The sequence below is a fragment of the Bombina bombina genome, chromosome 7 (genome assembly GCF_027579735.1).
Source record: "Bombina bombina isolate aBomBom1 chromosome 7, aBomBom1.pri, whole genome shotgun sequence".
NCBI classification, from domain to species: Eukaryota; Metazoa; Chordata; class Amphibia; order Anura; family Bombinatoridae; genus Bombina; species Bombina bombina.
The window spans coordinates 356,686,878-356,695,120 of NC_069505.1; the positions used below are offsets into that span (position 1 = coordinate 356,686,878).

At 37.8% G+C, this 8,243-nt stretch overlaps 1 pseudogene; it reads left to right on the top strand.

Annotated features, from left to right (window-relative positions):
* The first annotated feature begins 7,397 nt into the window (after positions 1–7,397).
* Positions 7,398–7,533, top strand: LOC128636829 (uncharacterized; annotated as a pseudogene).
* The last annotated feature ends 710 nt before the right edge of the window (positions 7,534–8,243 follow it).

Here is an 8,243-nt window from a genome sequence, read left to right on the forward strand (position 1 = left end):
TACGTCACTAGATTCTACTTTTGCCGGTGTCTAGGGCTTGATAACTAAGGTGAATCAGCCTCGCCACAAATACGCTGCAGAATTCCAGCGTATTTGAGGTTGATGGCTTGATAACTAGGGGCCAATGTGTCCTATCTATCTGTTCTTACAAGGAGTGTGTATGCCCCTATGAAAACCCTTTCTTCCTTTCTAGAATGACTGTGCTTGTGTAGTTGCATTTGTGTGTATGTGTGTAGAGTGTCAGTGTGTGTATACCTACCAACCTTCCATCTCAACTACCCTCTATCCCTCTCAGCTGTCCTACTTTTATCTTGAGTTTTTTCTTTACTTGGGAGTACTTTGCATATGTAAAGACCTTGTCTCTTTGTTGTTAGTTTTATAGTTATACCCACCCCCACCTGTCCCACCTGTGTCAATAATCACATCCTTCCTTTGAATGTAGACCATTGTTAAACATATACACAGACACACATATTTTTTAAAAAATAGGTCTACATTCAAAATGAGTTCTATGCATATACACTCACCTGCCACTTTATTAGATACACCTTGCTAGTACCGTGTTGGACCCCTTTTTGTCTTCAGAACTGCCTTAATTCTTTTTGGCATAGATTCAACAAGGTGTTGGGTCATTCCTCAGAGATTTTGGTCCATATTGACATGATAGCATCACACAGTTGCTGCAGAGTTGGTTCCTTATTCAGAATTTCCCATTGAAATGCATGGAAGCTAGGGTAACAAGTTTGGTGCCATAGTTAATGATCAATATAATTTAGCTCAGGCTAGTTTGGTGTTTTTCCTATAGAGGAATGCCCAATTAATTATTAAAGGAATTATTTTGAATAATGAACCAAGCTTTTACTCTATAAAAAACATATTTTCTCACTCTCATTTGGTTTGTTTTATAATTATAAAACAAACCAAATTAGAGTGAGAAAATATGTTTTTTTATAGAGTAAAAGCTTGGTTCCTTATTCAAAATATCCTATTGAAATGCATAGATGCTAGAGTTCAAAGTTTGGTGCCATATTTTATGATCAATATCATTTAGTTCAGGATAGATTTAACTTTTTCTATAGAGGGATGCTCAATTAATAGAAAACAAGCCAAATTTGGGTGAGTCAGGATAGTTTTCCTAGAGAAAATGCTATTGCTTATTCAGAATTTCCCATCAAAATGCATTTAAGTTGAGGTACCATGTTTAGTGCCATATTTTAAGATCAATATAATTTGGCTCAGGCTAGATTTAACGTTTTCCTATAGAGGGATGACCAATTAGTATAAAACAAACCAAATCTGGGTGAGCCAAAATAAATGTTTGGTTCCTTATTTATAATTTCCCATTGAAATGCATAGATGCTGGTACCATATTTTATAATCAATATAATTTGGCTCAGGCTAGTTTGATCTTTTTCCTATAGAGAAATGCCCAATTAGTATAAAAAAGCCAAATGTTAGTGAGCCAATATGGTTTGATAGAGGAAAAGTTTGGTTCTTTATTCAGAATTTTCAATTGAAATGCATGGAAGCTAGGGTGCCACGTTTGGTGCCATATTTTATGATCAATATAATTTGGCTCAGGCTAGATTGAACTCTTTTCTATAGAGGGTTGTTCAATTAGTGATGTTCAATTCAATGGTGAACCAATGTGGTTTTCATAGAGAAAAGGCTGTATCTTATTCAGAATTTCTCTTTAAAATGCATAAAAGTTAAAGTACTATCGGCTAGATTACGAGTTTTGCGGTACGCTTAAAAAGCAGCGTTAACAGGTCCTAACGCTGCTTTTTCACTACCACTGGTATTACGAGTCTTGCAGGTTTAGGGGCACCGCACACTTTTTTGGCCTTACCGCAAACCGACTTACGTAAACTTTGTAAAGTCTTTTTTCTATGGGACTTCCATAGTGCCGGTATTACGAGTCTGTCCTGGGAGGCCAAAAAGTGAGCGATGCACCCTCTACCTCCAAGATTCCTAACGCATTCTAAAGTCAGTAGTTATGTTACACTACAACGCCGTAGCATAAAACTCATAACTAAAGTGCTAAAAAGTACACTAAACACCCATAAACTACCTATTAACCCCTAAACCGAGGCCCTCCCACATCTCAAACACTATAATACAAATTTTAACCCCTAATCTGCCGCTCTGGACATTGCCACCACTAGAATAAACATATTAACCCCTAAACTGCCGCACTCCTGCCTCGCAAACACTAGTTAAATATTATTAACCCCTAATCTGCAGCCCCTAACATCGCCAACACCTACATTATACTTATTAACCCCTAATCTGCCGCCCTCAATGTCGCCGCCACTATATTCAATTTATTAGCCCCTAAACTTAAGTCTAACCCTAACCCTAACACCACCTAACTTAAATATAATTTAAATAAATCTAAATAAAATTAATATCATTAACTACATTATTCCTATTTAAAACTAAATACTTACCTATAAAATAAACCCTAAGCTAGCTACAATATAACTAATAGTTACATTGTATCTATCTTAGGGTTTATTTTTATTTTACAGGCAAGTTTGTATTTATTTTAACTAGGTAGAATAGTTATTAAAAAGTTCTTAACTATTTAATAACTACCTAGCTAAAATAAATACAAATTTACCTGTAAAATAAAACCTAACCTATGTTACAATAACACCTAACACTACACTACAATTAAATAAATTCCCTACATTAAATACAATTAAATAAATTAAATTAGCTATATCACAAAAAAAACACTAAATTACAGAAAATAAAAAACAAATTACAGATCTTTAAACTAATTACACCTAATCTAATAGCCCTATCAAAATAAAAAAAGCCCCCCAAAATAAAAAATAAAAACCTAGCCTAAACTACCAATAACCCTTAAAAGGGCCTTTTGCGGGGCATTGCCCCAAAGAAATCAGCTCTTTTTCCTGTAAAAAAAAAATACAAACAACCCCCCAACAGTAAAAACCCACAACCCACACAACCAACCCCCCAAATAAAATACTAACTAAAAAAACCTAAGCTCTCCATTGCCCTGAAAAGGGCATTTGGATGGGCATTGCCCTTTAAAGGGCATTTAGCACTATTGCAGGCCCAAAGCCCTAACCTAAAAAATAAACCCACCCAATATACCCTTAAAAAAATCCTAACACTAACCCCTGAAGATTCACTTACCGGGAGAAGTCTTCATCCAAGCGGCAAGATGTCCTCAATGAAGCCGGCAGAAGTGGTCCTCCAGACGGGCAGAAGTGGTCCTCCAAACGGGCAGAAGTCTTGATCCAGATGGCATCTTATATCTTCATCCTTCCGGCACGGAGCGGGTCCATCTTCAAGACATCCAACGCGGAGCATCCTCTTCAAACGACGTCTTCTTGCTGAATGAATATCTCTTTAAGTGACGTCATCCAAGATGGCGTCCCTTAGGTTCCGATTGGCTGATAGAATTCTATCAGCCAATCGGAATTAAGGTAGAAAAAATCCTATTGGCTGATCCAATCAGCCAATAGGATTGAACTTCAATCCTATTGGCTGATCCAATCAGCCAATAGGATTGAGCTTGCATTCTATTGGCTGTTCCGTCTTGCTGCTTGGATGAAGACTTCTCCCAGTAAGTGAATCTTCAGGGGTTAGTGTTAGGATTTTTTTAAGGGTGTACTGGGTGGGTTTATTTTTTAGGTTAGGGCTTTGGGCCTGCAATAGAGCTAAATGCCCTTTTAAGGGCAATGCCCATCCAAATGCTATTTTCAGGGCAATGAGGAGCTTAGGTTTTTTTAGTTAGTATTTTATTTGGGGGGTTGGTTGTGTGGGTGGTAAGTTTTACTGTTGGGGGGTTGTTTGTATTTTTTTACAGGAAAAAGAGCTGATTTCTTTGGGGCAATGCCCCGCAAAAGACCCTTTTATGGGCTATTGGTAGTTTAGTTTAGGCTAGGTTTTTTTTTTCTTTGGGGGGGGGGGGCTTTTTTTTATTTTGATAGGGCTATTAGATTAGGTGTAATTAGTTCAAAGATCTTGTAATTTGTTTTTTATTTTCTGTAATTTAGTGGGGGTTTTTTGTAATTTAGCTAATTTAATTTAATTTATTTAATTGTATTTAATGTAGGGAATTTATTTAATTATAGTGTAAGGTTAGGTGTTATTATAACTTAGGTTAGGTTTTATTTTACAGGTAAATTTGTATTTATTTTAGCTAGGTAGTTAATAAATAGTTAATAACTATTTAATAACTATTCTACCTAGTTAAAATAAATACAAACTTGCCTGTAAAATAAAAATAAACTCTAAGATAGCTACAATGTAACTATTAGTTATATTGTAGCTAGTTTTGGGTTTATTTTATAGGTAAGTATTTAGTTTTAAATAGGAATAATGTAGTTAATTATAGTAATTTAATTTAGATTTATTTAAATTATATTTCAATTAGGGGGTGTTAGGGTTAGGGTTAGACTTAGGTTTAGAAGTTAATAAATTTAATATAGTGGCGGCGGGGTTCGGCGGCAGATTAGGGGTTAATAAGTGTAGGTAGGTTGCGGCAACATTGGGGACGGCAGATTAGGGATTAATAAAAATAATGTAAGTGTCGGCGATGTTGGGGCAGCAGATTAGGGGTTCATAAGTATAAGGTAGGTGGCGGCGATGTCCGGAGCGGCAGATTAGGGGTTCAAAAGTATAATGTTGTGTCGGGGATGTCGGGGCAGCAGATTAAGGGTTAATAAGTGTAAGATTAGGGGTGTTTAGACTTGGGGTTCATGTTAGGGTGTTAGATGTAAACATAACTTTAGTTTCCCCATAGGAATCAATGGGGCTGCGTTACTGAGTTTTATGCTGCTTTTTTGCAGGTGTTAGACTGACCTTACTTGGCAGGATCAGACTGATATACTTCAGGAAAGTTTTCTTCTGTGAAAAGCACACTGGTCTAAAAGAGGCTGCTTACGGGTGGTAAATCGCCATAGAACAAGCCACTGAGCTGTTGTTCGTTCCTGGTAGAGCGCTTCTCTCTTTGTATGCAAATTATTATGACCCTGGGGAAGTCTCCCTATGGGTGATGGGGGAAACCAGACGTGGACTCCTTGCCCAGTGTGCTTAGAGGAATGTGGCTGCACCTCACTGACGAGGCCCATAGGAGGCCGAAATGATCGTCTGGGGTTGTCATGTTTCTTGTTCAGAGGAGAATTGCCTGGTATTTCGGGGCTGGACTGACCTTACTTGGCAGGATCAGACTGATATACTTCAGGAAAGTTTTCTTCTGTGAAAAGCACACTGGTCTAAAAGAGGCTGCTTCCGGGTGGTAAATCGCCATAGAACAAGCCACTGAGCTGTTGTTCGTTCCTGGTAGAGCGCTTCTCTCTTTGTATGCAAATTATTATGACCCTGGGGAAGTCTCCCTATGGGTGATGGGGGAAACCAGACGTGGACTCCTTGCCCAGTGTGCTTAGAGGAATGTGGCTGCACCTCACTGACGAGGCCCATAGGAGGCCGAAACGATCGTCTGGGGTTGTCATGTTTCTTGTTCAGAGGAGAATTGCCTGGTATTTCGGGGCTGGACTGACCTTACTTGGCAGGATCAGACTGATATACTTCAGGAAAGTTTTCTTCTGTGAAAAGCACACTGGTCTAAAAGAGGCTGCTTCCGGGTGGTAAATCACCATAGAACAAGCCACTGAGCTGTTGTTCGTTCCTGGTAGAGCGCTTCTCTCTTTGTATGCAAATTATTATGACCCTGGGGAAGTCTCCCTATGGGTGATGGGGGAAACCAGACGTGGACTCCTTGCCCAGTGTGCTTAGAGGAATGTGGCTGCACCTCACTGACGAGGCCCATAGGAGGCCGAAACGATCGTCTGGGGTTGTCATGTTTCTTGTTCAGAGGAGAATTGCCTGGTATTTCGGGGCTGGACTGACCTTACTTGGCAGGATCAGACTGATATACTTCAGGAAAGTTTTCTTCTGTGAAAAGCACACTGGTCTAAAAGAGGCTGCTTCCGGGTGGTAAATCGCCATAGAACAAGCCACTGAGCTGTTGTTCATTCCTGGTAGAGCGCTTCTCTCTTTGTATGCAAGTTAGACTTTTTTTCATCTGGCTCTCCCCATTGATATCTATGGGGAAATCGTGCACGAGAACGTACGACCAGCTCACCGCTGACTTAAGCAGCGCTGGTATTGGAGTGAAATATGGAGCACAATTTTGCTCTACGCTCACTTCTTGCCTTTTAACGCCGGGTTTCTGAAAACCTGTAATACCAGCGCTGTAGGAAAGTGAGCGGTGAGAATAAACTGCTTGTTAGCACCGCACAGCTCCTAACGCAAAACTCGTAATCTAGCCGTATATTTGGTGACATATTTTAAGATCAATATCATTTGGCTCAGGCTAGATTGAACGTTTTCCTATAGATGAATGCCCAATTAGTATAACACAAGCCAAATCTGGGTAAGCCAAAAGTTTTTTAAAGAAGAAATGTTTGGTTCCTTATTTAGAATTTTCCATTAAAATGAATGGATGCTAGGGTGCCACATTTTGTTGCATATTTTATTATCCATATAATTTGTCTCAGGCTAGATTAAACTTTTTCCTATAGAGCAACTAGTATAAAGCAAACTTTATCTGGGTGAGCCAAAAAAGGTTATTAAAGAAGGAATGTTTGGTTCCTTATTCATAATTTCCCATTGAAATGCATTTGTGATCAATATAATTTCGCTCAGCCTAGATTTGACATTTTTATATAGAGGAATGCCCAATTAGTATAAAACAAGAACAAATGTGAGTGGGCCAATATGCTTTTAAAATAAAGATACCAAGAGAATGAAGAAAATTTGATAATAGGAGTAAATTAGAAAGTTGCTTAAAATTGCATGCTCTATCTGAATCACAAAATAAAAAATTTGGATTCAATTTCCCTTTAATATGATATTAATCATGAAATGTGGCACAAAACCTTGCACCACAACTTCCATTCATTTCATTGGCAAATTCTGAACAAGGGACAGAGCATTTTCTCTATGAAAACCATCTTGGCTCACCAAAATGTGGCTTGTTTTATGTAGACTAAAGTTAAATTGAGTCTGAGCCTAAACATAATATGACACCACCAAACTTGGCACCCTAGTATGCATGCATTCCAAAGGGAAAAGCTTTGTTACTTATTTAGAATATACTATTGAAATGCATGAATGCTAGGGTATCAAATTTGGTGCCATGTTTTATTATTATTATTATTATTATTATTATTATCATTATCATTTATTTGTATTGCGCCGCCAAATTCCGTAGCTCTGGGTACAATGATAGGGGTATACAATGACAAGGATTAGTGATAAAATGCAAAACATAACAAAACTAAACAAATCTAGTACAGGAGGAAGAGGGCCCTGCTCCGGAGAGCTCACAGTCTATAGGTCATTTGGCTCAGGCTATCGCTTCTCTGCCTTTTTGCTAAGATCAAGTGTAGTATCATTTGGCTCATACTAGATTTCCTTTTTTTATAAAGAGTGATGCCCAATTAGCATAACACAAGCCAAATGTGAGTTAGCCACAATGGTTTTAATAGAATAAAAGCTTGGTTACTTATTCAGAATTTCACAATTGAAATGCATGGATAGTAGGATGCCAAGTTTGATGCCATATTATATGATCAATATCATTTGGTTCAGGCTAGATTTCCTTTTTTTAATATAAAATGATGCCCAAATATTATAAAACAAGCCAAATGTGAGTGAGTCAAGATAGTTTTAATAGAGTAAAAGGTTGGTTACTTATTCAGAATTTCCCATTGAAATGTATGGCTGCTAGGGTGCCAAGTTTTATGCCATATTATATGATCAATATCATTTGGCTCAGGCTAGATTTCATTTTTTATATAGAGGGTTGCCCCATTAGTATAAAACAAGCCAAATGTGAGTGTGCCAAGATGGTTTTAATAGAGTAATAGCATGGTTACTTATTCAGAATTTCTCATTGAAATGCATGGATGCTAGGGTTCCAAGTTTGATGCCATATTATATAATCAATATAATTTGGCTCATGCTAGATTTCATTTTTTATATAGAGGGATGCCCAATTAGTATAAAACAAGCCTAATCTGGATGAGCCAAAAGGTTTTAATAGAGTAAAAGCATGGTTACTTATTCAGAATTTCCCATTGAAATGCATGGATGTTAGGATGCCAAGTTTGGTGCCATATTATATGATCAATATCATTTGGCTCAGACTAGATTGATCTTTTTCCTATAGAGGAATGTCCAGTTTGTGTAAAGCAAGC